Here is a 13,113-nt window from a genome sequence, read left to right as displayed (position 1 = left end):
ACTGAGGCAGCCACATTGTCACCACGAGAGGAGCTAGCCCTAAGGCGAGTGGCATGCTGAGGATGGCGGAGCAGAAAGGGAAACCGCTGGGGTTCTGGATGATGTTGTTGAGTTGCTGAATTAACCAATTTTGGAAACTTTCTTCCTTGGATTTCTAGTTATATGAGGCAGTAATTCGTATTTATTTGTTTGTTTATTTTTTATCTTTGCAAGCATTTCTTTTATTGTTTCCACTCTTTTCTTGATGCCCCTCAATGGAAGCAGTGAGGATAACCCAACTGTTCTTGTGAGTTTAAGATTGTCAGTGTCACCTTCTCCTGCCCGCTTAATTAGTCTCTGCTTCCCTCTCCTCTCCCCTCCTCTCAGCCCATGACTTTGGTTATCTTCTCAGGTGTGGGGAAACTCAACATGCAAATATATACCTGAGTCTCTAACCAATGGCTTTTTGGCTTAAGAGTTGATTATTTTCTTCATTTGTTTCTGGTTTTTCAGTGTGCAGCCAACTCATTTTTATTTTAAAAATTTAGTTTAATTTTTTTTAATTGCAGTATAGTTGATTTATAATATTGTGTTAGTTTCAGGTGTACAGCACAGTGATTCAGATATATATATAGATATAGATATATTCTTTTTCATATTCTTTTACCCTTATAGATTATTACAAAATATTGAATATAGTTCCCTGTGTTATACAGTAGGTCCTTGTTGGTCTTATTTATTTATTTACTTTTTTTTAAACTGCTTTGTTAACTTCATAATATATAATGAACATCTCTCCGTGCAGTAAGTAAAACTCTCCTGCTGACAGAAACTTACAGATTGGGTCAAAAACACAACATTCAATTAGAAGCTAGAAATAGGAGACCCGCAAGAAACAAGTAACACCAAAAGGTTTACAACAAAGGTACACCACAAACATGTGAGTTAAGGAAGCAGGTGTGTCTCCCTATTAACTTCAGGGAAAACATCAGGATTCAAGGCATAAGGCAAAACTCATCACGATGGTCATGGTGAGGGAGGTCCGTGCTAACTGCCCGCAGACTGCTTTTCCCTCAGCTTTTCCATCCGCTCCCTCACCTCCTCCCCAATCCTTTGCATATTCTCCTCTCTCATCCTTGCCTGTGGTTCTCCAAGCCTCTGAGTCGTGTCCCATCTATACTGCAGGATGGGCTGCCTAACACGGAACTGCCTAGGAACTGCCTAGGAAAGTTCTATGCCTAACATGGAACTTTCCTCTAGGTACACGATATTCACCAGCTTCCAAAGGGAGGGCCAGAGGCTCTCTTTTATTAGCATCTTGTTCCTTTTCATCCTTTCTTTCATTCTCCTGGTTGGCATTTTCCATGCTGAGATTTTTTTTTACTGCTTGTTCCTCTTGGGACAATTGCTTCTGGGCTGTCCTTGCTGTCTCCTTCTCCTCCCGATTCTCTCGCTGCTTCCCTGAAACCCGCAGACCTGCAGAAGGTTGGGGTCTGGGCAGGGGGGTGCTACAGCCAGGCGGTTGGCCCCTTCCTGGCCCCTTGTTTATTTTTTAAGCTAGTTGAGTTGACATTTCCTATCACGTGCAGCTTAGCGCTTTGATATTGATACAACCCAGGACTTAAATCTCCCACTCCAAGCTAAGTGAAGTTTTGAATATGTTGTGTTCTTTACAGATAGACACCAGATGTGAAAATCTTATCATTTTCATGGAGAAGGATATTGGAGAACTTTTTTCTCCCAGATTAAAAGCAAGCAGAGAAATACGTATTTATAAAGCTAAATGAAATGCAAAATTCTTTACCGTGATCCCACTTCAGGCAGGCTAAGTCACTTGTTCTTTATGGTAATGATTTTTCAAAATGTGTGGAAAGGTTTTGCTTCTTTGTGACATTGAAGTCAAAGCTGATACTGATATTTTCATTTGGGGCTCACTTACTGTAAAAGTGCACACCTGTCCATTTTTTTCATCATTCTCCTGTTCCTGTCAGTTAGGTGTATGATATAAAATAAGACATTTCTGTGTAGCACTTGAGACCCTCCATATCCAGCCTCAATTTACCCCTCTGACCCCATTTCTCACTATATCTCTTGATTTATCCTTTGTGCCAGTGAGCCTGAATTAATGTTCTTCCCACCCATGACCTCCCCATGTCCTTGCTACTTTGTTCACCTTCCTTCACTTTGCAGGGCATGGCTTATCCTGTGCTTGAAGTCCAAATTCTGTACCTCCTATCTCCAATTCCGTCTTCCCTGTGAAGTTTTCCATGATACCCCTTTCTCTGCTCTCAACTCAGGTGGCAGTAGTACTCCTTATTCTGAACTCCCGTAGCATTTTATCTTTGCCTCTTTAATAAGTTGATGCCTTGTATTTATCTTTATTTTTTTAATGTATTTTTCCTCTGGCTACTTTCTTCTGCTTTTTAAATATTTCTAAATTTGTAAGTATGACTTTAAAAATGGAAATACCTAAATGATCTTGAATTTCCTGACTACCCTCTTAAGCTCTTTAAGGGCATACTTATATTTGTTTCATTTTTATAACTCTCCAATAGTGCTAACACTAACACTGAGCCTTGCCCATAGTATCTGTAGGATAAATATATTGGATATTTTGTCATTTTTTCCCAAACTCTTTTACAGCTTGCTTGTTTGTACTTGTATCAACTCAAGTAGCCATCAATAAATCTCCAGAATGATCTCTCAGAGTTGAAAAGCAAGGAGTCAGTCACACTCCATAATTCTTCAAAAAGGAAAGGATTTCAATAGTGTCAGGTAGTGTTGGTCAGAGTAACTATAGCCACTATTCTTGCTAGTCATGGTAGAATTCAATAATTGAAAGTTGGATTTTTTTTTCTGAATCACTGCCCACCTCTGTCCCATTTGCTCCTAGGACGTCATAGCAGAACAATAAGACTCTAAAAAATACATCCATTAAGTCAATTAGCTTTGTGGGGAGTAGTAGGCTATAATTACTTGCCTTATAGTAGACTGATCATAATGTGCTTTTAAAATTCACATATTTCCTGTGAAACCTAAAAAAGTTATACAAATGAACTTATTTAAAAACAGAAACAGACTCACAAACATAGAAAACAAACTTATGGTTACCAAAGGGGGAAGGGGGAGAGGGTAAATTATGAGTTTGGGATTAACAGATACACACTACTATATATAAAATAGATAAACAATAAGGACCTACTGTATAGCACAGGGAACTATATTCAATATCTTGTAATAACCTATAATGGAAAAGAATCTGAAAAAGAATGTATATATATATATGTATAACTAAATCACTTTGCTGTATACCTGAAACATTGTAAATTAACTATATTTCAATTAAAAAAATAAAAATAAAATGTACATATTTCTATAAAAATAGAATTAATGTGTATTATATTCTAGATTAAAAATCCCTTCAGGAACAAAAATGTTTATTTCCCCTTGTTTCAGTTCAGGTCCTCCAGGAAACAGAAGCTAAGACAGTAGGAAGTACAGGACATTTATTGGGGGCTACATCTATGAAGGATAAAGGGGAAAGGGAGCGAGAGTAGGCAGGGAAAGTCTTTAGATCTGGGTGTAGTACTTGTGCAACAAGTACTATGACTTAAGAGTAGGAAGGAGGGAGGATTGCGTCGGAAAAGCCTTAGGCTGTGGTGTAGGTCTAAGAAAGTCTTGTCCAGACCAATCAAAAGCTCTGGTGTAAAGATGGCCATGGAGAAGGTCCACATTGCACAGAAACGGCTGTGCCCTAGCACAACCTCTGAGCTCACTCATGGGCTGGGATTGAAAACTGTAGTAAATTGACAAGGTGCTGCACCTGGGTGCCCTGAGCCACCTGCACTTCCTGAAGCAGGTTCTCTCTTGAAGGAAAAGCTGAGTAGCTCCCTCCATGTTTAGGGCCACACTAAACATGACATCACATATGGACTTGTAGAGAGTAGAACCTGGTTTAGGAAAATGAGTGTATAAATTGAAAGTGTTGTGTTTTTATTCAGTGCTTCAGTCAGTGCACATGCTACGGCTTATTTGCAGATGAAAGTCTTTCTGTGACTCGGTGTTGCTCAAAATCAGAGAATTAGCACAAAAATGACTTTGTATTTTTCCCAATATTTCCAATTGGCTTTAAAGTTTGCTCACAAATCAATGACTTTGAGTGACTAAATAATTTTCTTCACTTGGACAGTGCTTATCTTGCCTTAGATTGAAGCTATTGCTAAATTTAAATTTGGGCTGAAACATACACTCTCATTTCTAAAAGCCAGTAATAACAGCTCCAATTTGCTGGTGTGTATTGTATGACTGTTGTTTACACTGTACACATGAGTGTACATGTTGATCTATAAGGTAGGTGTTGCTATCTAAATTTTATAGACAAGGAAGCTGAAGTTCAGTATGGGAAAACCTCTCAAGTTAGGTCATGCTTTTAGAAAGTGGTCGGGCTTGGAATGGAATCCAAGTCTCTCTCACCCCTCAGCCTGTGGTTTTTACACTGGCCAAGATGCCTTGCCTGATGGTTTTCACACAACTGAGTACGTACACAAATTACAACTTCAGGTCCATGCAAGAAATCAAGAGGGACGGGAGATAAATTTTATTGAGTCTTTCTTTACTGTATCACTGTATTATTTCAAATATTTTAAAGTTGAAAGTGGTAATACCTTTAATTCACAGCACAGAGTTTAACTGGAGAATACAGCAGTTACAGAGTTAGTCCCGTATCCTCGGTTTCACATTCTGTGGTTTCAGTTAACCCTAATCAACTGCAGTTTGAAAATATTAAATGGAAAATTCCCAAGGTAAACAATTCATAAGTTTTAAATTGCATTCCGTTCTGCACAGAGTGATGAAATCTCACACCATCCTGCTCCATCCCGCCTGGGATGGGAATCATCCTTTTGTTCAGTGTTTCCCACCAGTTAGTCACTCAGTAGCTGTCTGGGTTACAGATCGACTGCTGTGGTTTCTCAGTGCTTGTGTTCAAGTAACCCTTCTTTTATCTAATAATGGCCCCAAAGCACAAGAGTAGTGATGCTGGCATCAGATATGCCGAAGAGAAGCTGTAAAGTGATTTCTTCAAGTGTAAAAGGTGAACGTTCCCAACCTCATAAGGAAAGAAAAAAATATCATATGCTGAGATTGCTAAGATCTACGGTGAGAACAAGTCTTCTGTCCATGAAATTGTGGAAAGAAGGAAAAAGAAATTTGTGCTAGTTTTGGTGTTGTACCTCAAACTGCAGAAGTTATGGCCACAGGGTGTGTGTAAGTGCTTAGTGAAGATGGAAAAGGTGTTAAATTAGGACAAGCTATTTTTTTTTGGAGAGAGGGATTTACATAACTTTTATTATAGTATATAATTCTTTTGTTTTATTATTAGTTATTGTTGTTAATCTCTTTCTGTGCCTAATTTATAAAGTAAACTTTATCATAGGTATGTATGTATAGAGAAAACAGTATATTTACGGTTTGGTACTGCCTGTGGTTTCAGGCATTCACTGCGGCTCTTGGAATGTATCCCCTGTGAATAATACTGTATTAGCAAGGTTTTATTATATATCATGCCAGCAGAGTAGTTAATGTGTGCACAATTGAAATGAATACATTTTATAAATTTTTGTTAAAAGAACTAGCTATATTTTTTCTTCCAATTGGCTGAACGCTTTGGGTATTTACCTCTTCCTTTAATAATTTACTATATTACTATCTACTGACAGGTCTTTAAATTCATATCAACAGAAGCATTTCCTAAGAATCCACAAGTATGTGGAGTTAAACAGAGTTAGTACTTAATGGAAATTAAGGATACTGTTCAGAGTTTGTTAAAAGGAAGCTGTTTTGCAAGTCAGGAAACCACTTTATATTTTTAATACTCTGTCCAAAAAAAATATGTTTTTGAAACAAATTTTGGGCTTTTTGTGAAAGAGACAGTTTTAGAATTACAGATAACTAGTAAATTCTTAACATTTTTATTCTGTTATTTAAACGATAACAGACAAGTGCAGTGAGTAACATGAAGAACCCCTGTGTACCCATTAATATAGTTGAAGCACTTCTTGTAACACGCTCAAATCCCATTCCCCTCCTTCATTTTTACGGGGTGACCTCTGTCATGAATTTGGTGTTTATCATTCTCATTCACATTTTTATACTTTATTCCATTTATATATATGCACATGCTGCCCTCCCCCACAAACTCATAAGTAATACTTAATGTGTTGCATGTTTTCAAAGTTTGTGTAAGTAGTACCAGATTATACATTATGTTTCTGAGATTTGGCTGTTTTGATTCACATTACCTTATACATGATCTAGAGGTCATTCATTTTAGCATTATGTAATATACTATCGAATGAATATTGAAATACCGCATGTTAAGAATCCATTCTCGACAGGTAGGAGGTTGTTTCTAATTTTCACAATTACAAGTAATGCTACTATGTTCATTCTTTCTTTTGTTTCTTTTTCATAGGTAGGAGTTTCTCTAGGGTATATACCAAGAATGGAACTGCTGGTTTGAAGTGCATATGCATCTTCAAATTTCACTAAAAAATACCAAGTTTTCTTTGAAGTGGTTGCATCGTTTCTGTTATCACAAAAATGGAATTATTAGATATTTTTAAACTTTTTCTAATATAATGGATATTAAATAGCATAACATTGTCTTAAATTTTATCTTCCTGATTACCAGAGAGATTGAATAATTTTTATTAGCCACTTAATCTTCTCTTCTGTGAATTGCCTGTTGATATCCTTTGTCTACTTTTCTATTTGGTTCTTTGTCTTTTTCTTACCAATTTGAAGAAATTATTTAAATATGCATACTACACCTTTGTTATTTATTTCATTACAAGTATTTTCTTTCCAGTCTGTGTCTGGGAACTTTGATTATGGTTCCTTTTTTGAAAGAACAATTTTCACTTTTAGGTAACTGAATTTATTAATCTGCCGTGATAGTATGTGGTTTTGTTGTGTTTAATAAACTCTTTTTTACCCTAAAGCAACAAAAATATTCTATATTTTTTCCTAAATGTTTGAAAGTTTTACTGCTTTACATTGAAGTCTTTAATCCATCTAGAATTAATTTTTGGAGTGAAGTAAGTGAGACCTAATTTTTTTTTTTCATGTAGATAATTATTTGTCCCAACATCACATTTAGAATAGCTCTCTCTTACTCCATTACGATGGTTAATTTTATATGTCAACTTGGCTAGGCCACAGTGCCCAGATATTTGGTCCAGCAGTATTCTAGATGTTCCTGTGAACATTTTAAAATCTAAGATTAACATTTAAACAATAGAATTTGAGTAAAGTATATTACCTCCCATAGTGTAAGTGGGCCTCATCCAATCAGTTGTAGCCCTAAATAGAAAAACACTGACCTCCCCAGAAGAAAAGGAGGGAATTCTGCTAGCAGACTGTCTTCAGACTTGAACTGCAGCATCAACCCTTCCCTGGGTCTCTAACACCTTGGCGTACCCTGCAGATTTTGGACTTGCTAGCCTACACAACTATGTGAGCCAATATTTAAAAATAAATCAATCCCTTTCTCTACTCTCCCCCTCACCCCCTTTACCTTTCTCTTCCTCTCTCTCTCACTATAGAGATGGATAGATAAATGGGTAGATAGATAGACAGATAGATAGATAGAGGTAGATACACACACACACACACACACACACACACCTTATTGGTTCTGTTTTTCTGGAGAACCCTGACTAATATACCCACTATTTTATATGCAATCCCTGCTGTCAGATATCAAGTTTCTGTGTGTGCTTGGATCTTTTTCTGACTCTCTATTCTGTTTAATTTGTCTATTTTTCTACTCCTTTCCAACTTTATTATCTAATATCTGGTAGGGTAATTCTTGCCATTTAATTCCCTTCAAAATTGACTCTTAACCTCTTGTTCTCCCATGTGAATTTTATGACTCGCTTGACAATTTTATTAAAAACCCAGCTCAGATTTTTTATTGTAATTGCTTTGAATTTATTGATTAATTTGACAAGAATAAAGTCTTTGTGCTATTGGGTCTTTTCATCCATGAATATGGTATATCTCTCTACATATTCAACTTTTCTATTTTTTTTTTAATAATTCATAATGATTTTCTCCATCTTTTCCCACATATTTTTTTGTTTGGGTTCCTATTTTTTTGATTTATTCCTATGTATCATATTATGTATTATTATTATTATCAGTGGAAACTTTTTAAGTTAACATTTTAAATGGGTTACTACTATTGTGTTACTATCCTCTATCTATCTATCTATCTATCTATCTATCTATCTATTTATTTTAGGAGGGGATCTGCTGACTTAACTGGGAACTGGGTTGCCTGGAACAAAGACCACATTTCCCAGCTGCATTTGAAGCTGGGGGTGGACATTTCATTAAGTTCCAGCAAAATGTATGTAAGTGAATGTGTTCTGTGAGGCTTTGAGGAAGTGTCTTTAAAGGAGGGGGGTCATGCTCTTCTTCCTCTTTTTCTCCTTCCTGTTGGCTTGGATAAGATCATGGTGACTGAAGCATTAGGCAAATGGCTTTAAAGTCCTGTTTAAATGCAACTTTAAACACTCCCTGAATCTTGGTATCATGGAATGAAATTTTTGGCCAGTTTGGCAAAAACTATAAGTTCTCCTCTGATTTTTTTTTTTTTTTAATTTATAGCTGTTTTCTTTTGACAAAAACCTGAAACTTTAACACTAAGATAACCCTTCTCCTTCATTTTTTTAAAACATGTGACTGAATTTGATGTACTATTATTTATTTAATATTTTTGAATGCTCTTAATTGAGATAGATATACATTTTCTTTTGTTGTACTGTTACTATCCAGTTGGGCTCTCCAGGTTATATTGACATTCCAAAATGAGTTAAGTAGCTTCCTCACTTTTTCTGATCACTGAGGCAATTTCTGTAAGATTTATACTATCAGTTCCTTGAAGTTTTAGTAAAACTGCCAATATAATTATCTAAGCCTTGTGTCTTTTGGTGGGGGAAACTTTTGCTCACTAGTTCAATTTCTTTAATTGTATGATTTAATCTCAGCTTTCTCCCACCCCTCACCTCCAGTGTTTCTCTGACCCATTGAGTCTGTCCTGACTTTCCTGAATTTCCTGGCCTCATTAACCTGTACCATTGATCTCCATCTGGAACTTCAAAATGCAGTTCACTTGATTTTTTGTTGCTGCCTCTCAGCTGTGCTTGGAAGGAGATAGTACCAAACAGGACCCCTTCCTTCCCCTTTCCACTGGGTATCTTTAGTCTCACCAAAATTGGCACTCCATAGTGGGCAGATATAAGTAGTTTTCCTTACTGGAAGGCTAGTCCAGTTATTTTGGACTTTCCATTGGGTCTCAAAGGGAAAGCCTGATGAAGTCTGAGGTGCTTTAAAACACATGTAGTGGGGGGAGGGGGTCTCTGGTGACACTTCCTTTTTCTTCTGACCTGATTCATCTACCCTCAGATTCTCCACTTCCATGCCCCAGACACTGCTGTCCTTTTCTCCTTATCTAAAAATATCCCTTCTCAAAGTAAAAGACCTGGCCCCTTGGAGCATTTCTCTCTTCTCTTATTTAGTGAATCTTGCTGTATTGAGTACTGGGGAGGAGAGGTTTCAGTCCCATGGGTAGGGGATGTAGTTTCTCCAATTTAGCTTTTCCTTTTGATAGTCCCTCATCATGAGCCATGAATCATGGACTCTCTCTCTCTTTCTTTTTTTTTTTATTTTGTGCCTTTATAGTAGAATTTTACTGAAGGAGGCAGAAGGATAATGTGGAAAGAATTCTAACCTTGGTTTTGTCCCTTCCTATTTTTTTTTTTTATTTTTATTGGAGTGTGGTTGATTTAAAATGTTGTGTTAGTTTCAAGTGTACAGCAAAGTGAATCAGTTATACATATACATATATTCACTCTTTTTTAGATTCTTTTCCCATATAGGTCATTATAGAGTATTGAGAAGAGTTCCCTGTGCTGTACAGTAGGTCCTTATTAGTTATCTCTTTTACATATAGTAGTATGTATATGTCAATCCCAATCTCCCAAATTATTCCTCTCCTCCTTTCCCCCCGGTCATCATAAGTTTGTTTTCTACATCTGTGACTCTATTTCTGTTTTGTAAATAAGTTCATTTGTACCATTTTTTTTAGATTCCACATGTAAGCGATATTATATGATATTTTTCTTTCTCTGTCTGACTTACTTCACTCAGTATAATAATCTCTAGGTCCATCCATGTTGCTGCAAATGACATTATTTCATTCCTTTTTATGGCTGAGTATATTCCATTGTATATATGTACCACATCTTCTTTATCCATTCCTCTATCGGTGGACATTTAGGTTGCTTCCATGTTCTGGCTATCGTAAATAGTGCTGCAATGAACATTAGGGTGCATGTATCTTTTCGAATTAGGTTTTCTCCAGATATATGCCCAGGAGTGGGATTGCAGGATCCTGCAATGGGGAAAACCACCTGAACCAAGCAGCTCCAACTCTATCACTTCTGAGTCACTCTCTCCTGGGGTAACCACAGTCAACACATACTGCTCTGGGTGGGGGAAGGCCTGCCTTCTCTGGAAAGTTCCACCACTGAAGTAGGCTGGCGTGAAAAGACATGGTTTTCTCTCATGGTGCTGAGAGAAAAGCAAGCCAAGAAAACGCTCAGAGCACAGAAACCGTCCAACTGGCAGTTCTGTGATCCTACTCTCGCTCATTTTCTCTCTGGGCTTGTGGGTCTGGCCCCATCCTACATCCTTAAAGGCGCTCCCGAAGGACTGGGACATATTTTTGCCCACCTTATCAGGGAACCAGTTTCCAGCTTCAGCTGGCAGCAAGATAGGAGCTGGCACCTTGATTCCCCCATCAGCTGAGGTTACTCCTCGGCTCACTTTGGCTGCTCCGTATAAGAGAGTCGGGTCTATTGCCCACCAGGTGCCTCCCACCAAGTTGTTTTTCCAACCCTAGCAGCCTCCTCTTCCTCCGGGAGTTGGCAAGACTCTGGTGATTGACACGACAATATGCTGTCCCTGCAGGTGCAGGCCTTTGCCCTGAGCCTGAAGGCCAGTGGAATGACAGCATCTCCAAAATTCAGCAGCACAAGCAGAAATGGCAGGGGTGGGTAGCTTCACCACCGTGCTCTGCTATTCATCACCTAAGGTGAAGCAGGTGTAGGAGGGAGCTCACAGCAGCTCCTTTGTTTGACGATTGAAATTGATCTGTAGGAGGCTGAATGCAGCAACCGGCCACTTGCCGTGACCTAAGTAGACCCCAGTGCACCCAGCACCCTTGAGTGGGCTCTGCTGACTCACTCCCTCTGGCCCCTGCTTCACTCGTTTGCACGGAGCCCAGACCCACCAAGGGTAGAGAAGAGGGGGAGCACGAGAGATAGGAAGGGATGGGAATGGAGTTTCTAGCAGTGCCTGCGCCTATTCCAAGAAAAAACCTGCATCCTCTAAATCATTCCCCACCTTCCTCATTCATGTTCCTGACATCTCTCCCTACCCTGACACCCACCTTCAGACAGAAGAAATTCAGCTGCAAAGTGAAACCTGTTTCTCAGGACAATTGTCCCAATAAGTATCTATTAACATATTTATTTTGGGTTCAGGCTTGGCCTTTAGAAACTCTCTTAATGGTGATTTTTATTTGAGGAGAAGATGTTGCTAAACTTGTTTAATTCTAGCATGTCTCTCAGGAAGGCACTCAAGACTTTGGAACTCCATTCCCCTGCATCTAGTTGCTTTACTGCTTTTAGGCTGCCAACATTGTCTACAGTCAAAAGTCCCATTTTGTAGAGACTGAGGCGTAGAAAGAATGAGTAACTTACAAAGTAGGGTCTTCTGTTTGTTACTAAATGTGGCCTTTCTCTTTCTTTGCTTCTTTCCTTTAATATCCAGTTTTGGGGGGGATTATGAGTTTAGCCATGTATCAGTGGACTTGAAGGAGTAGAGAAAATTCAGAAGCTCATCAGAAAGTATACATGGGAAGTAGGAGCGAGGGTGTGAGGTCAGGAAGGCTGTTTGGAGAGAACCATATTTCCCAGGTCATGAATGGTATTTTTTTCTTTTTCTTGCATCTCAAGAGATTCTTTAGAAGTTCCAGGTTTTTCTCACATTTGATTTTTGGTTTGTGGTAATGACCCAGGTTGCTGAGTATCAGGAAGAACTTGCTTCAGGCAGTCACTTGTCCACACTTGTTTAAGGAAGATGAAAGACATCTTGAGTGGATCTGGTCCCAACGTGCATTCTAGAGCCAGCCCACAGCCTAGAGCAATCATGCCTGCAAAGCTAAAGACTTGTGCATAAGAAAAAGCAATGCTCATGTTGTAGTCCCCTGACTTCTGGGGTGCTTTGTTATGCATGTCATTACATGTCTGTCATTAGATATGTAATGTCATTACAACAGTAGCTAATTGATACATCCTTTCTCTCCCCGTCCTACTTTCTCTTGTGAAACAACATAATTTCTCCACCTGTAGCTCTGTCTTCATGTATCTGGATCACTTGGGACACCATAAAGAGTCTAACATCTCTTTTTCTCTTTGGGAACCTTGTCTTGAAGCTGGGAAACAACACAGGCCTTTTAAGAAGGAAAATATTATTAGCCTGAGGATATAAGAAACTGAATGTTGTCTGTGTGTAATCTCAGATGTCAAGCTATAAAGCTAAAATGTTTGCCCTATGCTCTAAGAAACATTCCTTCCACTATTGTTTCATGTTCTTTGGAAAATCAGAAATAGTCACTGGTACTTCTCAGGACAATGGTACAATAAACAGGCTGATTACCCAGGTGTTCAATGGAATGCTGCCTTTGTTCCCCTCTAGAGGGCTAAACACTCCAGACATGGCAAGATCCATTTAACCAGATCTGAGTAGCTATTGAAATCAGTATGTGGCATTTTATAGTTTTCACTTTAGAATTTCTCTACCAGTAAGAATGTATTAAAGATGATCTGGCCTAGTCCATACATCTCTACTGTGAGTTACCTAAGTGATCTAGAAACATTGCAATGGAAAAAATAGCAATTTGAATAATTTTCATGATGCCTTTGGCCATGGAATTATAAGGAACAATTCCATTCCAAGTAGGTTCTTACTTAACTATATTAGATTATGAAAAGAGAAAGCCAT

The 13,113-nt window shown here is 38.2% G+C and overlaps 1 pseudogene; it reads right to left on the bottom strand.

Moving 5' to 3' along the window:
- Positions 1-962: 962 nt before the first annotated feature.
- Positions 963-10,767, bottom strand: LOC132365118 (uncharacterized; annotated as a pseudogene).
- Between the last annotated feature and the right edge of the window lie 2,346 nt (positions 10,768-13,113).

This window comes from Balaenoptera ricei, chromosome 4 (genome assembly GCF_028023285.1).
Source record: "Balaenoptera ricei isolate mBalRic1 chromosome 4, mBalRic1.hap2, whole genome shotgun sequence".
In the NCBI taxonomy this organism is placed as follows: domain Eukaryota; kingdom Metazoa; phylum Chordata; class Mammalia; order Artiodactyla; family Balaenopteridae; genus Balaenoptera; species Balaenoptera ricei.
This window is presented reverse-complemented; position numbering and strand designations above follow the sequence as displayed.